This window comes from Falco peregrinus, chromosome 1 (assembly GCF_023634155.1).
Source record: "Falco peregrinus isolate bFalPer1 chromosome 1, bFalPer1.pri, whole genome shotgun sequence".
In the NCBI taxonomy this organism is placed as follows: domain Eukaryota; kingdom Metazoa; phylum Chordata; class Aves; order Falconiformes; family Falconidae; genus Falco; species Falco peregrinus.
Genome location: NC_073721.1, coordinates 106,403,609 through 106,425,239, shown reverse-complemented (window position 1 = coordinate 106,425,239; position 21,631 = coordinate 106,403,609). Strand labels below are relative to the sequence as shown.

Genomic DNA, 21,631 nt, shown 5'->3' with positions numbered 1-21,631 from the left:
CTACCCAGAAATCAGGTAAGCAGATTTTCAGGTCAGCGCCAAGCGACAGCTCCTGCGCAGGCTAATCAGGAGGACTGCTGAGAGCAGGCCGGAGCTGCTGCTGATGGGAAGACGCTTTTCATTAAGATGTCTGCCATTGGCAATGCAGAATTCACACTGAGCTGCAGAAACATGTACAGATCTCTGCAAGTGGGGAGGCTGAGGTGGGGAGACCCCCCCTATAGCAGGGCACTCTTTCAGTAATGGGAAAGGCATTTCTGATGGGTACTATCTCCAACGCAGAGCAGAGTGTTTCCAGAGCTGCTTTTTACTCGGTGCATAGGAAAAACCTGCTGTTCCATGCAGCTATCTGAAGTGCTTGGTCACTGCTGCATAAAGGACATATTAGGGAGATACAGTTCCTATTTCCTGTACAATTTCATGTTGCCGTACACACTGAATGCATACTCATATTGCATATTCATATTGCTTACTGACTTCATAAGGGCGCTGTATCTATGCAATCTTGCTTTCTGAGTCTGTAAAATAACAGTGGTGGGGTTTGTTTCTTTTAAGGTCAGAGCATCTGATTAATGGATATTCACACACCTCCTTCTGGAGAGCAGAGCTGAGTGAGACAAGCTTTGCTGGGCAGACAGGGAAACAGGCATGTGAGCAGAGGATGCTCAGGAGTGGGTGGCAGGTCTGGACCTTGCGGGGAGCCAGGCTGACGCCAGTGCAGGCACCTAGCTGCAGGGCTGGGCGCTCACCATGCCCTGTGAGGTCTGTTCATCACAGTGAGGCCAAGCCTAGAAACCCCTGGTTTCACCCTGAGCTTGGGCAGCAGTCCCCAAGGAGCCTTTTCAAGGGGGATGCAGTGACTGAGCCCTTGTCAGCCCTCCAGAGGGCTGGGGCCACCCTCCCAGCCGCAGACACCATGCCCTTTAGAGGGGCTGAAGCACCCCAGGGTGGCATCTGGCCGTACAGAAGAAACACATTTCCCAGAGGAGACAGCGGTGCAACCCCAGCACGGTCTGGCAGTACCGACACCGGTGGAATGTAAAGGAATGAATGCAGTGGGTTAATTAACATTGATAAAATGCAGCTGTAGGCTTGCTTCAGGGGCGGTGGGTTGATTGATATCAATGATGTGCAGCTGTAGCTCGTTCCCACTACGTAGTTAAATAGCACCGAGGCTTGTGGGGGAGGGGTGGCTGGACAGAGGAAGAGTGGTGTGGTCTGGCCTCTGGAGGAAGGAGAAATAGCATGGACAGTAGAATCTGACTGATGGTAAAGCCTTGTTGCAGCCTGATAGCTTGTTTGTGCTGCAACAGGGGAAAACCATCTGATAATTAATTTCTTCTGATTTGCAGAGTTTCTCAACCTTTTCAGGCAATCAACCCCTTTTCTGCAGCCACATTTTCTCAAGTCTGTGTGGCATTATCAGCAACCACCTTCATTCTCCATCTTCCCTTAGGTGAATTTCAAGCACCAGCAGATGTGTGACCTTGCAGGGCAGGATGGCTCGTGAGTGGGAAGAGAGAGGTTTTTGGCTGGAGGTCACAGCACAGCTCTTAATATCCCCTGACCCCTTCCTGTTACCCTATGGCCATTCACAGCACACCAGCAAACATTACCCAGTGCCTGAGAAACATTTCTCTTTAGGGAATAGACATTAAAAAGAGAAAGAAAAAAATAATAAATCCATGCCTGGAAGCTACAGTAGGAAACTTAAAAGTAGAAGTAAGATGCACATTTTTAACAATAAGGATAGTAAGTCATTGGAGCAACTTACCCAAGGGACCATTTGAGTTTTGTCTATTGAAGTTGTTTTTCTTTAACCCAGCTTGGGTTCATCTCCAGAAGAACTTCAAACAGCAGCAAAAAGCATGAGCACATGGTGCTTGGCCTGCACTCTGCAGCAGGTCAGACTAGGGGTGATACACCTGCCTCTTTTTCCTTAAGAAATGAAAATCCATGCTTGCCACCTTTGAAGGGGTCCTGGTATGCAGCACTTGAACCTGCTTCTGCTGTCTGAGTGTGGTACTGTGGTGCCCAAGGCCTCACAGGACTGAGCATCCTGTCCTTGAAAGGTCAACGCCAGCAGAAGCTGCAGAGAAGCTTGTGTTAGCAACAGGAGGAGTAAAAGGGTAATTAACAATGACAGTTCTTGACCCAGGCATCCCTGATCTCCCTGACTCTTGTAAAGGGAGTTATTAGTCAAATACAGAGCCTATGTGTGAAACAATTATCACTAATTACCATCAAGCCACGGCATTCTGAGATTTTTAAACACAGCATGGAAGTCTTATGTGATTAAAGAGACCATCAGGGATAGTTTTCTAAGGCAACTGTCTAAGTGTTTTCCATGCAGCATGTTCACGAAAACACAAGATGAATCAGGAGACTTTTAATGCCTTTTAATCTATACAGAATATTACAAATAAAGCAGGCTGGCAGACTGAGACCAAGAAAGTGCACAGCCACACAGCAGGTAGCCTGAACCCTCCCCTTGTGCTCCCTCAAAAAGAAAGAAATGATGGGAATACCTGGCACCTTGTGACTGCTCACAGGGCTCCTGCTCAGATTTTGGCTAACACAGCTCATGCCAAGGCCTGATGTGAGCTGGGAGTAGCACCACTTGGGTCAAGGCCAGAGCACCAGGTAGGCAGGAGAGTGGCCAGAAAGAGCCGTGATGCAGCTGCTGTCCCCTGCAGCCAGCACCTTTGTGTATCAAGTGTCAGGCAGTTTCATCTAAATCTGCTAACTCCTGGAAACAGTATATACCAAACCTCCAAGCTGGAAGACATAAACCATCAGCTTACCTAAAATGCTTTTGTGCTTCCCAGTGTGACACAGGGGATGCCCGCACCGCGGTGGAGGAGGAAGGACAAGCACTCTCACCCTTGGCTAGGGAACTAGTTTGCTCACAGGTGCATGAGTTAAGATTTACATGTTACAAGTTATGAACGTCATGACTTGAGTGGTGAATAAGTGAATTCATGTGAAAAGACTAGTTTGGGCAAAAGGGGGTTGAGCCCTTGTTTGTCATGTTTGTTTGTTGTATGTCTTAATGAGCTCATAAAATTAAGCTTAATTTACAGGGACTTTGTCCTGTAAATTTGAGAAATCCAAATGAATTGTGACACACGGTCTCCTTATGAGATGCCAGCTGTAATGAAGCATGTCTTTGGCCACGCAGGGCAAAAGTTAGGAAGGCCAACGCAGAGATGTACTCCACGGGGCGGCAGTGGCTGCGGCAGGGTAAGGACTGCCACTGGTTGCCTTCTGTGTCATGCTGTGGAGCTGTGCAGGACAGTGAGAAGGTACAGCTCTGATCTGCCCAGAGAGGTGCTGCAGCAATGCGGCATCTGCAAAAAGGAAAGGAGGGTGAGCACCAGCCAGAAAGGAAATGATTTTTAGCACCTCTAGATCTCTGGAAAGGGTTAAATCCATGCCTGACTCAGGATCTTGAACTCACTTTGTGTTACAAACATAAATGAGACCCAGATAGCCAAAGTCAGCTATTGCAACTCACCTGCAGACAAGCCCATACAAACCCCACATGCCTGGGCAGCCGTGGGGAGACCCACGTGGAGAGTCCTGCTCCGTGCATGGCCCCTCAGCACCGCTGCCAGATGGAACCCTGCTCTGGCTGCCCGAAGGCAGTGACAAGGAAGGAGGTGTCAGGGAGGGGGGATGTGGTGGGCAGTGAACGATCCTGAGTCCCAGCAGACGGAACCAGAGACCCTGCCCTCCCCAAACCATGTCTCAGAGCTCCAGCTGGCAACTCCCTTGCCTCAGTGGCACTGTCGTGGCAGGAGAAACTGCATGGGAGGGACAGAGGTGCTGCCCACGGACAAGACGGGTGTGCACAGAAAGATGGGTCTGAAAGGCCATTACAAAGGGCTCGCTGCCTTGACCAGATGGAGGAGTAAATCCTTGAGTGAAAATACCGTGTCATGGTTAAACCAAGTAATTCAATAGCGCTTGGAAACTGCTTAGTCTCTTCCTTATTAGATTTATCTCGCAGCTTTTCCTTCCTCCTCCATAGGGTTCTTTATTCAGACTTTGCTCAAATATTTTCCTTCAGAAGATTTAATATCTCAAAGTGCAAATATCCAAACCCTGTATCATTTTGTAATTTCATACTCCATGGTTCTTTCATATGCATATCACTCATTTGCTATCTCTTTGAAAAATGCAGCTTGAGTAATGAAAGTGAAAGAAAACCCATTCAGTGTTGATTTTAATTGAACAAGCTCAGAAGCTGTGGGGATCCATGCCAGACTCCAGCTCACTTTCTTTTGAAGAGTTATTACTCGACTTATTTTGCCTGTGTGTCTATGTATTTTTTTCCCAATTAGCAACTTCCTAAAAATATTAGTTACCTTATTATTTTTCCAGTTCTGCTAGTTTGGGATGCTTATGCCTCATAATCATTAAATCTGCTTTCTCTTCCTGTTCCAATGCAATATTGCGTTCCTTGTCTGGGGAGCAAAACAGCAGTCTGCATTCAGGAATAAAATTTTGTAGGACAATTGACTCATTTTTGGTATTGCTTTTTCGCTTTGATGTGGTTATGGCAGTGGTGAGTTTCTGTAGGCTTTAAACTGTGACTGTAAGGAGTGTAAATTCAAAACCATAAAGACTGTAAAAAAAATCTATTTTCTTTTTCTTATGTGCATAAATGAAATCTCTGGTAGTTCTTCATCCTCCATCCCAGTCAGTTGAACACGAGCCCTCAGCTTGTTGCCTGGATATAAGAGAGGAGATGGGACGTGCAGAAGAAGGAAGACAGTGCAAATGGCTTGAATTATTGGATACTCTTCTCCATGCAAGATTTGGCTTAAGAACACTTGAGTCAGCAACTGGTTGAAGAGCAAACAGTTTTCCAGTCTATTATGGAAACAAGCTCTCCATGTGGCTCTTACAGAGCAGCAAGCATGCTAAGGGAATTTGAGCAGGCCGGTGATGGTGATTTTGCTATTTTCTACTGAGAAATCACCTCAACAAAGTAGGAATAAATTGCATAAGAAAGAAATGTGAATAAGAAAGAACTTTAAAAGACCAAAACCCAAAAACCCAACACGAAGAGAGTGCAAGTGTTAAGGGAGTGTGCTATTAAAATATCAAGGGCACACCTAAATACTACCAGAAGAAGGGAGGAGGAGACAAGCAATGGAGTGCACCTTTATCTCGGCTGCTCCATTCTGTTAAATAGCCATGGTGCGGGATGCTGAGCCCTGGTGAAGCAGGACAAGGCAGCTGTGCTATCTGCCGTGTAAAGCCTATCCCACCTGCACGGCAGCCAACACTGCTTAAATCATAGAATCATTTAGGTTGGAAAAGACCTATGAGATCGAGTTCTACCTCTAACCTAACACTACCACATCCATCACTAAACCATGTCCCTAGATGCAGCAGAAGCCTGCTCAATTGACGGTACATGGGCTTGAATGATTGCCAACTTGGATCGAAAGCATCTCCAGTGGTATTTTGCCATTTCTCCATCATCCTCCCTATCCTTCTGTGCCTGTGTTGGTTTGAGAGAATTGGCAGAACACCGATCAGAAGTCCTCATTCAGTGATGGGCAATCACTGCCCTTGAATCCAGCAGGGTTAACTTCTGAGGAAGAAATGGAGAGCTGTTTTTCCCCCAGACATGCTCGTCAAAGAGCAGCATTGCTCTGCAGCTCTGAGTGCTTTCCTGGGGCCGCTGGGCCATTTGGCTCCCTCCTACTGTAGTTAGCTGGGACAGGAAAGTAAAAAGCACTCCTGTGTCAAGGGCTTCATGGACTGAAGGCTGGGTGGGTCCCCTCAAAACCCCAAGTACCTGTATATCTGTTTACAGCTGGAAAAATGGGGTTGCCAGTGTGTTGGCAGCTCCCTCCATTTAACCTCCACGGACCTGTGGCAGTTCCTGACTGCTTTGGTCCCTGCTTGCCTTGGGAACACTTGTCCCAAGCCCTGGAGATGACAATGAAACCTGGCAGAAGGAAACAGCTTTTCGCAGGTAACCATTTTTTTTTTTCTGGGGTAGGCTGTTTTTTTAAAATTATGACTGGGATTATTCTCTATTTTTGATTTACAGCCCTGCAATAAATCTCTTTCTTCCCATTTCTTGTGCAAGGTCTCCATCTGCTGTATTTCCTTCCACTCCTGTGTCTGTGCACAGCAGATTAAACAAGCTGTGCTTTGGTCGAGCTCAGTTCCCTGCCACGAAGCAGCCTCTTGGCCAGGGGGCTGGATGTGGCCAGACAGCCATGGGGTGAGCAATCGCGTGGAGCACAAAGTTCGCCGAAGGCAGATGCGGTGCTTTGGCCAGACACTGCCCTCATGCCCGGAGCTCGTGTGCCAGCTCAGAGGGTGGGCAAAGCCCTGCCCGGGAGATTTGGGCTCTCAGATGGCATGGCATGTTTTCTCAGTTGTGCCTCAAGGTCCTTCCCAGGCAAATTTGTGCTCATGTGATGCAAAGCTATTGCTAGATCACTACCAGACATGCAGCATTGTGTTAGTCTTCCAGCTTATACCTACCGACTAAAAAGTATTGAAAGGTATAAGCCACTTTTTTGAAAGCCAGGTACCAACAGGAAGAAATCTTCATATAATCATGCAGGAGATTTCAAAAAAATCCAAAGTATATCAGTGCCTTATTTTATACCTCAGAAAACAAATCTGTTAAAATATCAAGCAAACAGACGGTGAAATTACTGCAATCACGAATTTAAATCTAAATTGAACTGGAGGTTTTTTTAATAGTTTAAAAAAAATAAAAAAGGATGCACTTCAACTATTAAGTATCTCTTCACTTGGTTTGGTTTCAATAGATGAACTGTGTCCATGTGAAGACAAACCTGGTGCCAGCTCCCTGCTCCCCGCAGTGATTTCAGGTACAAGCTCTGATTCGTTGGCAGCACCAGCCGGCTGGGACGGTGAGTTGATCAGTGCTGGCTCTTTACTGCTCACCAACGCACCCTGGATAGAAACGCCACACCAGCTCACCTTAAATCAAATTACAAGTAATGATGAGGAAGGGGCCTCTTCACAGGCTGTTTGCCTGGGCCAGGTTTACCCACTGCTAGCTCTGTGCCTCCCGGCTGGCAAGGGCAGTAACGGGGTGCACTACAGCTCTGGAAAGTGCCGGCACTTGCTGTAGCCTCATGGTACAGCTGGGGAGGCTTCTCTGCTCCTGCCTGCTGCAGCTTGCTTACAAGGAGACATAACACCTAGGAACTAGTATGAACAGCCTCTGCCGTTTTTTGTACAATGCAACAGCTCCCCCATCTTACAGATGAAATAATTTAAGATTGAAAAAAAATCCCCACAAAACGAGTACCAGGGTACCTCGACATGATTCACTGCTGCTTCTGGAGGGAGAGGCTGGTGCCACACTCGTGCCTGCAGTGTTTCCCATTTCCCAGGTGCTCTGGAGGAGGGGGATCCACTCCACACAGCACGGCACTTGACATTTCAGTGATTAAGGCATTGAATTTTCATCTTGTAAGGATGAGTAAACATTGCAGTTTCCAAATACTTTCTGATGAGCTACAACAGTCTATCTTAGAGTAATGTTTACTGCCTCTTGCCGTAGAGATTTAGCGTGGATGCTACAACTTGCAGGCTCCTGCCTGCCGCTCTCGCGGCGATGCTGCACTGCTGCCGCTCTCCGTTAGGGTGTACACGCAGCACGCGGTACTAACGCTCAGTGCTGCCTAATGACAAAGGACCGTTTATGCAAATGTAAAGCCCTTTGCTTGGTGCGGAGTGATGTATGCCTAAACAGTCACTCCTTCAGACCTCTGCACAGCCATCGCCGCTTCAGAAAAGAGGCATTTCTCCCTTGTTGCCCCAATGACAGCACACAGTCTTGCCTGCCCAGCAGTTTGGCAGTGATGCCAAGGATGCTACCCACCTCAGCGCAGCTGGAAGGACAGCTCTGGTTTATCAGGTGGGGCTGGGAGGGGGTCTGGTGAGGGACAAGCAGCCTCTGTGATCACCACATTGGGCGGATGCATGAGTTTGGAAGGTCTGGGGAGCCAGCTTGGTGAACATAGCACTCCATAACGAGCCAGCTGCAGTGAAGTGGCACTGTGCCCAGGCTTGAAGTCCCTCCTTCATGAGGTGATTAAAGGTTAGAAAGAGTGCATAAAAGCAGCTCTATGTATTATTTGTACAAAGCATTTTCCTCAAGAAGCTCACCTTATTTCAGCCAAAAAAAAGAAATTATGAAATAATTTCTAAATGATGGCTAAGAGGGGGGAAAAGATATCAGGTTATGGAGTAACCTAGGAGCTCTAGCAGGTAAAAGGCATTAACACTGTGCTTGGAGGCTAGAATAAGACAAAACCCACAGTAAGTAATTGTTAGGAAGGATAATGGGTGAGGTGGTTGAACCCCAGAGGCGGTGAGGGGTCCCTGAGGCTGCGTGGGTCCTGACCAGAGCTATGTGGGAGCTCAGCTGAGCAATCCTGAGCATCCCCAGCCCTAGGGGCCATGTAGGACACCACCACCTATGGGGGTGCACTGCCAGGCACTCAGGGTACACTGCCTCGCACATGTGGCTCCCCCAGCACACAGACCTGCCCCTTCCTAGGGCACTGAGGTCCCTCCTGAAACAGCCCACACCTGGGCCTTGAAGGGAGCACTCAGGCACAGACACCCCCCAGTGTCACCCCATGCAGAGCCCGGAAGAACCCCAGAGAAAGACCACAGTGGAGGGGTGAACAAGAGAGAGGGGAATGGTTTCAGGACAAGACCTGCAACAGCACAACAGTTACATGTTGTCAGTCAGGTCTGGGTCCCAGATTCACTTTGACTTCCACGCTCAGACATGGAATCAAACGTGGCGTTTGACTGCTCCTGTTTGAAAGCTGCTGGGGTTTCACTCCACTTCTAACCAGCCACGGAGCTACACCTGGCAGTTGGTAAGTGCCCAGTTACACCAGTACAGAGCCTCCAGGACAGGGGCAGCTGGGCAGAGCCAGAAGCATCACGCACTAAGCAGCTGAGCTGAAGGCAAGTCACCATATAGCCACTGGTCCTCCACATCCAGAGTCCATGTGTGCCACCAATGCTGTGTTCCAAGGAAGGCACACACGTGATCTCCTGCAGCTGCAGAGACTTTCCTTCTGCAAGCAGGCTGCAACTAAGAGCATCCCACCAGGGCTGCCCTGTCTTAAGATGAAGACACGAGCACCTGCACTGTTGCTGCCATGGGACAGTGCCTGCGAGGCAGCCTGACGACATGGCCAAGGGAGTGGGAAGTGGCTGGAAGAGACGTGTTGTAAGTACACAAGGTCAGAGCCATCACAGTAGACACATCCAGTGACATGACAGACTGGCTGTTCACCCATCAGGGAGTGAACCTCCCCAGAACATCCACAGCTCCCCACGCTCCCAGACACTCCGGGGAGGAGTAGTTTTTCCACTGGGTAAGTTAACAAGGCAGTCCCACATCCAACAATGAATTCAGTCTGGCAAAGAAGCCACATCAGCCCTTGTTCAGACCGCTGAGGCCAGAGTGTGGGACATTATTGTAGCTGTCTGCAAGGATATGGAGTTTCTGGACTGTGCTGTAACGGTACCAGTTCAGAGTGGTCCTGAACAAGTCCTCACGGTGGGTTTGTGCTGGCAGCAGCAAACCAATACACCCTCCAGTATACCCAATGCTCTGAGTGCAAACTTCCACCAAGTTCCCACTAGGCTTTTTCATCTCCCTTCCACCAGAGAAGCCGCACCCAGACACTTCCTTCCTTTCCTGATGCCAGCTGCACAGCTGGTGTCACCGTCATGCCAGCCATCCTGCTCTCGGGGCAGCAGAGAACTGACAGAGCAGCAAACACTTGAATGTGAAGTCAAAGAAGATTGTCTAATATGGTAGACAACAGCCAAGATAACAGACATTTTACCACGGAGCATCTTCTTGTCTCTCTGCTCTCTCTAAAGGAGAGCACGCTGTGAAAACGAGTCAGGGCCGAGCATGAGACTTTCTCCAGCTCCAAAGGACAACTGTGCTAGAAACGAGTGTTAGGGAAAGTAACCGCAGAGCCAATCCTTGCAAAATCAGCTTACTGACATGAGTTTTCCCTGAAGGGAGTAAAAGATTTAGTCTCATTCCCTCCCATGCGCACTTTAGCCTCTCTGCCTCCGTAACAACTCAAACCAGCTTCATGAAGTAGCAGCTGGGACTTGGAGGTAACTTAGGAGACCCAGCCTGGCTGCCAGGCCCTGGGCAGTTTCAGAGGCTGCTGGAAGGGCAGAGGACGGCTGCTGCTCTGGGAAGTGCTGCACTCCTCCCTAGAACAGGGTCACAGGTTGCTGCAGAGACCACAAAAACAAACTCCCTTTCCACTTCAGAGTTTGGAAGGAGAGCGATTTTCTTGGGTCACGCTGACAGACCTGAGCACTAGGAGCACTGCCGTGTTCCCTTTCCCCACCCGCAGTGACAACAGCCATTGCATCCCAAGGCACAAACATCTTTTGCACAGCATCAGCAGAGGAGCTGTGAGGACTGTTACTGCATCTTTCCTTTTCTGGGATGGGGCTCCCTGACAGCACATCCCCCCAGCAAAATGCCAGTGTATCCCAGCAGGGTGGCTTCCATTGCCTCCGAGCGCGCAGAGCAGTCGATGCGTTCTGCCCTGCATCCTGCAGCAGCGACTGCCCTGCGTGCCAGTCTGGCTACAGGCAGCATCCTGGGCACTTTGGCTGGAGAGGCCAAGCAGACCTAGGCAGCCCCAGCAGAGCTGGCCATTCCACCAGGAGGGAGTCCAAGGAGACAGGGCCTGCTGCCAGCGGGCACAGGGCATGTGCCAGCGCCTGCCTCCAGATCCAGGATCAACGGCGGCCAACGGGGTCCCTTAGCTCCTCTTCACGGCAGTGCTCCTCTCGCTGCTCCGCTCCGGGTCCTGCACCACCACCGACATCTTCTCGCAAAAGAGCATTAGTCGTCAGTGTTTTGTAGTGAAATGTACTCTCCTCCCTACCAGGGAATCCCGGAGGCAGAAAACGATCGCTGAATCCCTAAAAGCTCTCAAATTTATTGACCCCCAAAGACAACCCAGCCTCTCCCTCTCCTGCCCGGATCATCCCCTCCTACACGTCAGGTGTTACTGCCCGCATCCTGGCACCGGGCGCTGGTCGGGCGGCTAGGGCGGGCAGGGCGCGGGCAGGGTGCGCAGCAGCAGAGTCACCATGCAGGTCAGAGCCGAGCCCCCGCGCCGTCCCTTACCCTCGTGTCCGTGCTCCTGCCTCCACGGGCCGGCTCCGCCGGTGCAGCTGCCGATACACGCGCGGGTCGAGCGAGCCCCGGGCGCGGGCCTGCCCCACGGCGCTGCCGTGCCCGTGCCCGGTCCCCGCCCGCTGCCCGCCCGGCGGAGCGGAGCCCCGTGCCCGGCGCAGCAGGGGGCGGCCCGGCGGCACGTCTGCGTGGCGGCCGGGCGGCTGCGGCTCAGCCGTGCGTGCGGCGGGGCGGGGAGGCGCCCGGCTCCTCCAGCCCGCCCCGGCGCGGCGCGGCTGCGGGGGAGGCGGCGGCTGCCTCCATGCTGCAGCGAGCGGTGCGGCTGCCCGGGGCTGGGGCCGGGCGGTAGCCGGCGGCGCGGAGGATGGGCGCAGCAGCAGCAGCAGCAGCGGCGGCCGCGCAGGGGCGAGCCGCGGGCACCGAGCACCCCGCCCTGCCCCGCCGCAGCGCCCGGCACCGCGGCTGCTCCGCCTGAGCGCGCCCGGCGCGGAGCGGCGCGGAGCCGCATGGCCCTGCCGCCGGCCGCCCCTGCGCGCTGCGCGGCCGCTCCGCTGTAGCTGCACACCCCCCCGCGCCCCCTCCTCCCCACACCCCCACACACCCCCCGTCCCATCCCGGGGGGGCGCCGGCCCGGCGGCGGGGCTGACCGCGGCCGCGCTCCTCGCCCCGTCCGCCCGTCCGTCCAAGCGGCAGCGCCCCGGTGCGCAGGATTCCGCAGCGGGGCGCGGAGCGGGAGCGCTTGTCGAGGATTAACCTGGCGCAGGTACACGGCAAGGTCACCGGCCGGCGGGCGCGGAGCGGGGCTGCCCGCGGCGGGGCGATGCGAGCGGGCTCGGCGGGCTGCGCCGCTGCGTGCCCCGCGCCGTCCCCCCGCCTCCCGCCGCCGCCGGTGCGTGTGTGCATGTGCTGCCCGCCGCCCGCCGGAGCCGCGCCGCCGCGCCGCATGGGGCCGTCCGCGCGGGCTGCCCTGCCCGCCCCGGCCGCGGGCCGCCGCCGCCGCCGCGAAGCCGCTCTAGGATGCGGCTGGTGAGCGCCGGCACAGGGCGGAGAGGCGGCCAGCCTGCCTGCCGCCAGCCCGCGGAGCCCGCCGGAGCCCGGCCGCGGCCGCACCTGCAGGGGAAGCGCTCCGGACGCCGTCCTTCCCCGGGAGGCGCCAGGTAATCGCGGGGGGCTGCCGTGCCCGGCTCCATCTGCATTGCAGCCCGCGCTGCTTATTCGCGGGGGACGGGGCGCGGGGGCGCGGAGGACGGGGCGCGGGGGCGGGGGGGCGGCGGCGGGGTCCGGAGCCGGCCCGGGCAGAGCCAGCCCCGCGACGCGGCGGGACATGGCCGGCGGCGGGCGGCGGCGGTGGGACGCCCCTCCCGGGAGGGCGGCGGCCGCGGGTGCGCTGGTGGCGGTGGGGCGCGGAGGCAGCGCGGCGGGGCCGCTGCCCGCGGCCGGGCCGGGCCGCGCTGCCGCCGCTCCCGCCGCTGCCGCCGCTGCCCGCGGGACGGCGCCGGCGGCCGGCCGCGGCTGGGGGTGCTGCAGGGCCGCGTGTGCCGCGGCGGCCGCCGCCCCCTCCGCGCCGCGGCGCGCTGCTGCCGCCGCCCGGGGAGCGCCAGCAGGGCCGGGCCGGGCCGGGGCGGGAGCGCGGTGGGACCGGCTGCGGGAGCGGCAGGCGCTGGCCGGGGCCTGGGCCGGGCGCTGGAGCGCGGAACCAGCCCGGGGCGCCCCGGCGGGCGCTTGGCTCTTCTGGCTGCGGCGGGGCGCGGAGCTGCCCCGGAGGGAGCGGGAGACCTGCGTCTCGCCGTCTTCCTCCCCCCACCGGCCGCTGCCCTGCTGGCGGCCGCCCCGTCCTGCAGCCCCCGCCCGGGCGCGCCGCTCTCGGCTCGCTGCTCCGTCCGGGAGGGCTGCGCTTGGCCCCGGCACCCCGGGATGCGCGCCGCGCCCCCCTCCCCTCCCCGCCGTCCTCTGTGCAGTGAATGCTCCTCATCTGCGGGAAAGCAAATGTAGGACAAGCGAAACCTTTTCTTCCCGCTGGAAGGTCCCCGTTAGGGGAGATGGCAGAGCAGTTGTAGAGGAGCCAGCAGAAGCCTCGCAGCCATGTTGATGTCGGGAGCACACAGACCTGGTTCTTGGAGCAGCCCCAGCCGGGGAGAGGCCCTTGGAGGGGCAGCGTGCCCAGCCACAGGCAGAGTTAGGGGGGCGTCGCGCCGGGGGAGGCACTGGCACGGCTGGGCTTGAAGCACTTAGGGAAGCCCCTTCCAGTGCTGCTGTTTGCCAGCGCAGGGTCTGCAGCCCGACGGGGTCTGCCGTGGAGCTAACATGAGCGCTGCGCTCCCTCATTTTATCCGTGGCACTGGGCCGTGGTGTTTCCTCTCCTGCACCTTTGCCTTCTTACCCGGTCTGTTGTGTCTCTGGGTCAGGGACTGTCTCCCATTGCGTTGCCTAGAGCAGGATGGCTTACTCTCAGTTGTGGGTATGCACATAACCTCACCAGTCCCCCAGAGAGCTGGGTGCCCAGCCCTTCACAGCCTCCAGCTGACCATCCCAGAGCCAGGCAGGCCAGGAGTCCCTACACCGTGATCACTGTGCTTGTCTTGGTAGTGATCTGTGAAGATCACCCATGCTTACATTTCACATGTTCCCAAAGCAACGTGATGTGGGTTCATTCCTTCTGAGCATCCTCGGGTGTGTGGTGGCGTGTCCAGGCCTGTTCAAGTCAGCACAGCCTGGCAACAAGCTAGTGAGATACAAGATGCATCCATCCCAGGTCCTTAGAGCCTTTTTGCTTACCACTGCGCGTCTGCAGGTGGCTTCTGGTGTGGAGGGGCCCTGCCTGGCTCTGGCAGCGCAGATCCTGGCCGTAGATGTGCCCAGGAGAGTGATGTGGTGATGCCCAAATGGACCGCGCATCCTGGGACTGGCTCTGCTGCAGTGCAGCGGGGCTGTGTCCTGGCACACAGGGGCCGCCCTGGACCTGGTCATTTGGGGCTGTGCACACCCTGTACTGCCACAGGGACTCCAGCTGAGCTCCCCAGTGCCTTGGAGACATTCCCCAGATGCTGTGAGTTGCGTACGGGTGGGCCTCACCTCAGGGCCAGCCCCTGGGTGCCGTGTCGCTGCTGTGGGCTATCCTGGCAGGTGGAGGTGTGCCATGGGCACTGGAGCGAGGCCTGGCGGTTTTGCTGCTGCCTGGGGAGTTTGGTTCTTCACACAAAGAGCCATACTGTAGCCCGGGTGTTCTTGGTGCCCAAACACCTTCCCCATCTATGTTTCTAAATATATACTGTACTCAAGGGATTACACGTTTGTTTAAATGCATAATAAATGCATTTAAATGTGTAAGACTGTATCAAAATGCATACCAGAGCTTGCCAGTTAGGCCTCGAGTCACAAGCCTCGCTAAGAAGCTTCTCCTGGTATATTAGCTTGCCTTTCTGCTTTCAGAAAGAGTAATTACTGGTTTTATCATGGCAGTGCAGTCCATGGAAGTAAAAATTAGATATTTCAGGTGCCTAGTACAAGTTCAAAGCTGAACTAGGTCATCTGCTTACCCAAACACAGGCAGCTGTAGGAGTGGACTCCACATTGTCCCATTGCAGTGGGAATTGCTGGGCTGAGCACTCCGGTCCTGCTCGGGAGCAGGGGAAGGGCCGGGCTGTGAGATGCAGTTCTGCTGGGGGTGGGGTGGGGTGTCCTGGGGGCTTGGGTTGCATTTTTCATACAGCTTTTGTTTTCTGGAGAGGCTCCTGTTTTCCACCAAAGGTATGAATGGTGCCAGGCTGCAGTTGTAATACAGGGGCAGGGTAAGGGGTGGCTGCCCAACCTGGGAACTGGGCTGGCTGGGTGTGCGGGAAAGAAGAGGGGGAACCCAAGAAGAGACGTGGCAGAGCAGTGTGGCAAGAAGGAGCCAGGTCTTCTCCAAACAGACGACCTCCAGTGGGCTGCTGCTGCCACGATGGCTGAGTGTGTGGTTTCTTCCCCGGAGTTGAGGAGACACAAAGGCAGATGTGCCAGGAGGGACAGGCTTGACCAGCAAGGGTGCCTGCAAGCTGAAAGCACTGTGGAAAGATGGAGTGCCCCGAGGTGCCTGGAATGCTTGTCTGTCTGCTGGGGCACGTGGAGGTATTTCAGACACTGGAGAGCTAATGGCTTTCCATTGCTGATCAATATTGCCTATGCTTTCAGATGTGGTAACAGGTTCAGTTTTATAGAGCAATCTTTTGAATATTCTCTGAGCAAGCAACCGGTCCAGAAAATCGTTCTAATAGCTTTGCTATTAATGGGCCTGCAGAACTTGAGCCAAATAGAAAAGGCTTGTCTAAGTGCTGCTGAAGCATTTTGGGCCGGGCATAGTCCATGCATTAGGGAAGATTTGTACTCCTTTGACCAGACATCACTGAGTGTTGTCTATTTATACACATCTAAATATATCCTCTGCAGTTTTCAGACTTCTCTAGCTAGTAGTAAAATTACTTTTTGATATCGTGCTATTAAAATGTACTTACTGACACTGTTTTATGAGTTTTGTGCTAAGGGAGGTGTGTGTGTGTGGTGTGTGTGTTTTAAACAAAAGCTATTTTCAGGGCAGTTATCTAAAATGCTTTGGAAATAAAAGCATGTTGTCCATGTAGATGGATAGCAGAAAGAAATGTGGTCAAACAGAAGCAATACTGGAGACATGATCAAGCCTGGAAGCCGAAACCAGACCAGTATAAGGTTTTGTTGCTTCAGAGTGAGCCATTCTTTCTAGAACTATATATCAAATAATCGTGTTCTTTGCAACAAAACAAAGATTTGCTTCTAATTAGTCAGATATACCTTCTGGTACCTGAAGTTGGAGACGTCATTTTGAAAACAAAATGACAGACACTGAAGAATAACTTCTCATTTGCTTGGGGTGCGTGGCGGGTTGGGGAGCCAGCAGGTGCCCTGGGTGTCAGTGCTGCTGCAGGGCAGCCCCATCCTGTGGGAGCTCTTCGGTGGAACCCATGCTGCGATGGAAATGGGAGGAGTTCATAGAGAAGGGAGCAGGATTCTCCTTCAGGGATAAACTCAACAGTCCATTGCTGTAGAGCTGTGGGTCTTGGTGCTGGGCAGCCTGCTGCATGCTGCATCCCTGCACAGTGGCACAGTGGGGAACGGCTTGCGGAGGAGCTGACCTGAGCAGTGGTCTCACTGCGTGCTGGGGCAGAGGGGTGCTGATGGCCGTCCAGGTCGTGCTTTGGAAGTGATGTTACAGACCCAGGGGTGAAAGATGGTGCCCTAATTCCAGGTTGTCATAAGTATTCCCTCATGTCCTTGCTGCAGAGGGGCAAGTCTGTGTCCGTGTTTGCCTTTCTCTGGAGCTTCTGGTCTTGTGGGGCTTCTGAGGAGGGATGGAGACCTCTGATATATTCCCGGATAACAAACAGGATTGCTTGATTGTGGTGATTATAGTAATGGCTGTCTGACTAGCCTGTGGCCCATCATGAAGCAGTAATGACAATCATTTCATATTCTGTGGCAGCTCTCACTCACTGTTCTTGGAGAACTAAGGGAGGCTACAGAGGAAGGGAGAGGGATTGGTATTCATGGCAGAGGAGACCTGGTGAGGAGAGGGTGAAGGCAGGGCTCTCAGGGGAGGTCCTGGCCCAGATCCTTCAGCCTGGTCGCTGCATGCCCTGGGCAGCCCGAGGACAGGTGCTGTGGCCCCCAGGCTACTTCTGGCCCCTTGGTCCAGGCTCCACTAGCCAGAGGTATGGAGCGTGGTGAAACTGTGGTGCCAGGAGCCATGCCCTGCCACAGAGCAGCAGGCACAGATTTATGTGGCAGCTGCTTTAACTGCCCAGTTGTCCTGTTCAATGGGTGTAAGGAAGTCTGTGGTGTCCGAAGGCCTCCTGTGTGCCCCCATCCTGGCTGCCCTGCTGTGCCCTGCTTCGGGGCGGCTCGCTGGGCACACCGTGCCTGTGGCATAAGCTGGGCAGCAGCTCTCGTATTCCCATGGAATAAATAGCTCTGCAAATAATATTTGCCCTGAGCAGGCGGAATAATGCAGAAGGTGATTTGTCAAATGGCTAATTCAAGCGATAGTGGGAACCTCGGTGAATGCCTCTCTAATTGCGTAGCATGTGGCGAGCCATGACTTGGGAATGTTTGAAGCTGCTTCCCAATGCTGCAAACCCCATGTCCAATGCCTTGCTTTTGAGGTTGTTCTTCTAGATGAAGTTTCTCACTAGGAAGTGTCTCTTAGCAAAACATTTTCATGAGAACACATGATTAGCTAGCTTTACTTTAAAGTGTGTTATCTTTTTTTTTCCCATGGAAGTTTTTGTTTAGGCTTCTCTGTCAAGATCTTGTTGGACTTCTTTTGGATTGGAGACAGATAAAACTCTTCAGCTTTCATTGCCTCAGCATTGTTACATTGCCAGATATCTGATATTCTCTGGGTATATATTTCTAATTCTATGTACTGCCTAGTCTCTGTACTTGGCCAAGGGGGACAGAGAAGCAGGAGGACTGAGCCTGACACAGAAGCCCACAGCAGTGAGCTGTGGCAGCTCTATGCCCGCTATAGGAGAAAGACAGACTACCAGCTGCAATACAGCAGATGTACAAGAAAAACATGTACAAGGGAGAAAAAGCACAGTAGAAGAAGTCACATGGAGAGGAAGCCCCAGATTCTGTTTTCAGTAGGCTGTGATAGTGCTGCTGGCCCCAGGATTTGGGACAGGATTTCTTTAACAACACTTGAGAAGTAATGCAGGGATGTTCTGCTGCACGTGGGTGAGGTGTGGGTTAAACTTATCTGGGCTTTAACCAGAGTGAAGTGTTTACCTGTTATGTGGAGTCTCTGCCCCAGCAAAGAAAGGCACATACAGTCAGTCAGCAGCACTGCCGGTGCTCTGGTAGCTGCATTGTTTTTGTTTTCACCAACGCACTTTTAAAATACTTTATGTAAAGACTCCCTGATATGGCTCTGTGGGAACAGGTCTGAGTAAGGCAAGCAGGATTTGTCGCCTTGTCAGCTGTGACTCAGTGGTTCTGCCGGTACGTGGTGTTTCACAGGAGAGCCTTCTATTTGGGACTGTGATTCAGCTCTGCCGTGCTGTACGAAGCTGTTTTTGCTGTGCTGTGGGCAGATTTGCTGTGCTCAGGGCTCCTCCTGACACGTCAGCATTGCATCTCATCTCATCTCCACTGGAGCCTGGATGCAGCGATGCTGCTCTCGTGAGTCGGGGCCAGGCTCTGAACTGCAGCTCCAGAGCAGTGACTGCCGCTCTCCTGCCAGCCAAGCCTTGGCTGTGGCTTCTGTTGGAGACAGCCTGCTGTTCTGCAGGCAAACTGGAAGGGATCTGCAGACTCATGGCACGCCGCTCAGGAGAGCGGTGGGGCACTGGATGCCATGACCAAACCCGGGCAAGCCGACACAGAAAATTGAGCGTCTTCTCCCGCTATGGTGTAAAGAAGCAAGACGAGAACAGTGCAAGCCCTGGTTCAGGCTCCAGCGGCGCTTGCCAGCGTGCGGCAGCAGAGTGTCCTGGCAGGCACTGGGCAGGGGTCCTCTGGCACTGCCTGCAGTGGGGCTGGGGATGTGCTGCAGGTAGATCCAGCTGATGACTTTTCCGGGTGGTGTCGTGTGGGTCTGGCAGCACTCGGGCCCCATAGGTTCTGGCTTTGGATCCTGAAGAGGTTTTCTTGTACATCCCAGCTCCGTGCTGCACCTCCAGGACTTCCCTGCATTGGAGCTGTGTGTGCATGCCCTGCTGCTGGGGGAAGCAATGGGAAGGGAGCTGGCACACAGGCTGGGAAGAGCTGTGATGTGCTGTGCTGGGGACCAGGGCTGTGGGGTGTACATGGAGAGGAGTGGCTCTCTGGATGATGTGTTGCTGCAGAGGCCCTGCCAGGCAGTTGCAAGCAGAGCACCTGCCAGGCAGTTGCAAGCAGAGCACCTGAGCAAGGACTCCTTGAGCTGCTCATCACTTGGTGCCCTGGCCTTAGCAGCAATGGGCTGGGCTGCTCCAAACAGATGTGTCCTTGTCCCCAAGCATGTGGCAAGGATTGCCCTTAGTGACCAGTTTTGAGGGTGCAGTCTGCTTTCCAGTACTCCTTGTTCCCTTGCACAAGGCCCCCCTCTTACCGCAGTTGGGCACCACAGATGCACCACTCACGCCTCCCCTCTCTGCACCCCCGTGTCACCAAGCAGCGGGGAGCCCTCCCATCAGGGTCTAGTGCATGTTGGAAATACCCATGGGGATGTGGTTAGTGCCCTACGGCATCTCTCTGATTGTCAGAGATGAGGAGGTTTGCTCCTGTTCCAGGCAGAAATGAGATACTTCAGCTCATGGTTTGGCAGACAGAAGTATGTGTGTAGCTGTGTATGTGTGTGGTGGTGGTGAACGCTCTGCTCCCACACTGAGCGACTCGGTGTAATGACTGTTCAGCCCAGCCATTGCCCTCGCCGCTGTTCTTGCCATTAAAGTTGCGGAGCAATGCTTTTGTCTTATCCTGGCAGTATAAACCAGTCTTTTGGTTTTTTTAATAGTTTCTTCAGAAAACTTCAGCGCCTCAGAGTGTAATTCTTGTACCTCCAGCACCTTTAGAGTGGAGCACTTCCACTGGAGCCATTTCAAAGCTCCGTGGGTGCAGGAGCTGAGTGTAGCTTCTTGTTTTGCTGCATCCATGGTGAGTGCCCAGTGCATGGGTGGCGTAGACCTTCTGCCAGACCAGCACTTAACATACTTATGTAGGCTTAATTCTTTATGTGAGTAATCCTTCTGCAGTCAGTAGGACTGTCCATGCACCTCAGGGTGTTCCTGGCTCCGGGCCCTCGCCGTTACCCTTGTGTGTAGGGTGACACTTAATGTCTATCATGGGGCAGCACCATGTGTGCAGGACGTGTTTGCCTGCATGGCCATGTCCCCGCTGCGGGACGGTGCTGCCCGGGGTGGCGGGCACAGGGTGTTCTCTGAAACTGCTTGGCATGAAGAAGCTCCTGTAAATAGTAGAGGAGTTGTACATGTAAAACGCTGGCTTTAAAAAACTTAATAGAAAGCCATAAAAAGTCACAGTGCCTAGCAGTTCTCTGTGTGGGGTGGGAGGTTTACAGTAAAGTACATCTTTGCAGAGGCTACCACCAGCTCAGGAGGAGGTTTGTGTTTCTTTGGTGGTCTTCAGAAAGCGTTGGCAATTAGCACTGAGTCTTGAGGAGTCATAACGTGGTCCCCAGCCTGACAAGATGTTATTCAGCCGATCCAGGTGGTGCCAGTGCCCTGGCGCGGACCCTGAGCAGTGGCTTGCTGGTGGCCTGCCCTGCTGCCTGCTCATCCTGGGCGCTGCTTGTGGGGTCACCCATCAGGCTCTGCCCAGAACTGGGGTGGTGCTTGCCCCTCTGCCATGCTCTTGGGGGTGTGAAGAGGGGCCTGGGGGTGCTGCTCCCTGGGCGAACCCTGGGGCATGGGTGTTGGAGGGGGAGCAGCCCAGAGCCCTGAGAGCAGAGCTGGCTGCCCCCCACCTCCCATTTTGCCCCATCCCAGAGCACCTCCAGACCCGGCTGCGGGATGTCAGGCTGCCTGGCACTGAGCTCCCTTCCAGGGTTCACGCCCTGCCTTGCTGCGAGCACAGGGTCTTGGGACAATCCCTCTGATCCACAGCAAAGTGCTGGGCACCAGGGAACCTGCCGGGGACCAGGGACCCCCTGGCTGATGCTGTGCCTGCCCTGTGGGCACGGGGACAGTGGCAGGCGGTATGATGTGGTGTTTGTCTCTCCCTGCCATCCCGCATAGAGGCTCTGTTTGCTCGGCTGTAAGTAAGCAAGCAGAGCACATTCCCGTCTTGCTGCTTGTGTTCCAGCAGCCTGACCTATAGACGTTTCGATGGGGTGGTTGAAATGGGAGGTTACTTCCCCAGGGCTCACATTTCTGTTGTATTCATTATTGCCCATTACTGCCCTGGGTCAAACACTCTGTTTCTAACTTGGTTTATTTAAGAAGCATTCTGCAAACAAACACTTTCTGTGGACTGAAGTAATCCCTGTGTCCTTCCCTGTTTGTAGAAGGAAAACACAGTAAATACACTGGAAAAAGACACAGTAGGTCAGGATGGATAGTTACGGCTGCCTGCTAGGTTCAAATGAAGATTGTATTAATTTCTAAGGGAACAAATCAGGAAAATATATTTTTAAATGAGCTTTACTAGTGTATCATTGTGCAGTATATACAAATGAGTAAAAGATAAACTGCTTAGGTAAATGCCCTTTGATTGCTTCTATTGCTCAGCCACGTGATCCGCAGTAGCTCTGTTCGAGCATCGCAGCCCCTTGCTGCTCACATACGGGCTGTATTATTGTCTTCAGTGGTTTCACTGAAGGGTACAAAGTGCTGAACTGAATAAGCTTAATTTCTTCTAAGAAGCTTTAAAGAAGCCTATGTACAGACCACGTGACTGTAT

At 53.9% G+C, this 21,631-nt stretch overlaps 1 protein-coding gene across 2 annotated transcripts in view; it reads left to right on the top strand.

The window, feature by feature from the left end:
• Positions 1-11,961: 11,961 nt before the first annotated feature.
• The window catches only part of LRFN5 (leucine rich repeat and fibronectin type III domain containing 5), a 57,286-nt gene continuing 47,616 nt past the window's right edge, over positions 11,962-21,631 (top strand). For both annotated transcript variants that reach the window (XM_055793649.1, XM_055793648.1), the window contains exon 1: positions 11,962-12,378. The gene's annotated coding sequence lies outside the window, so the exon portion shown is untranslated. The remainder of the gene's footprint in view (positions 12,379-21,631) is intronic.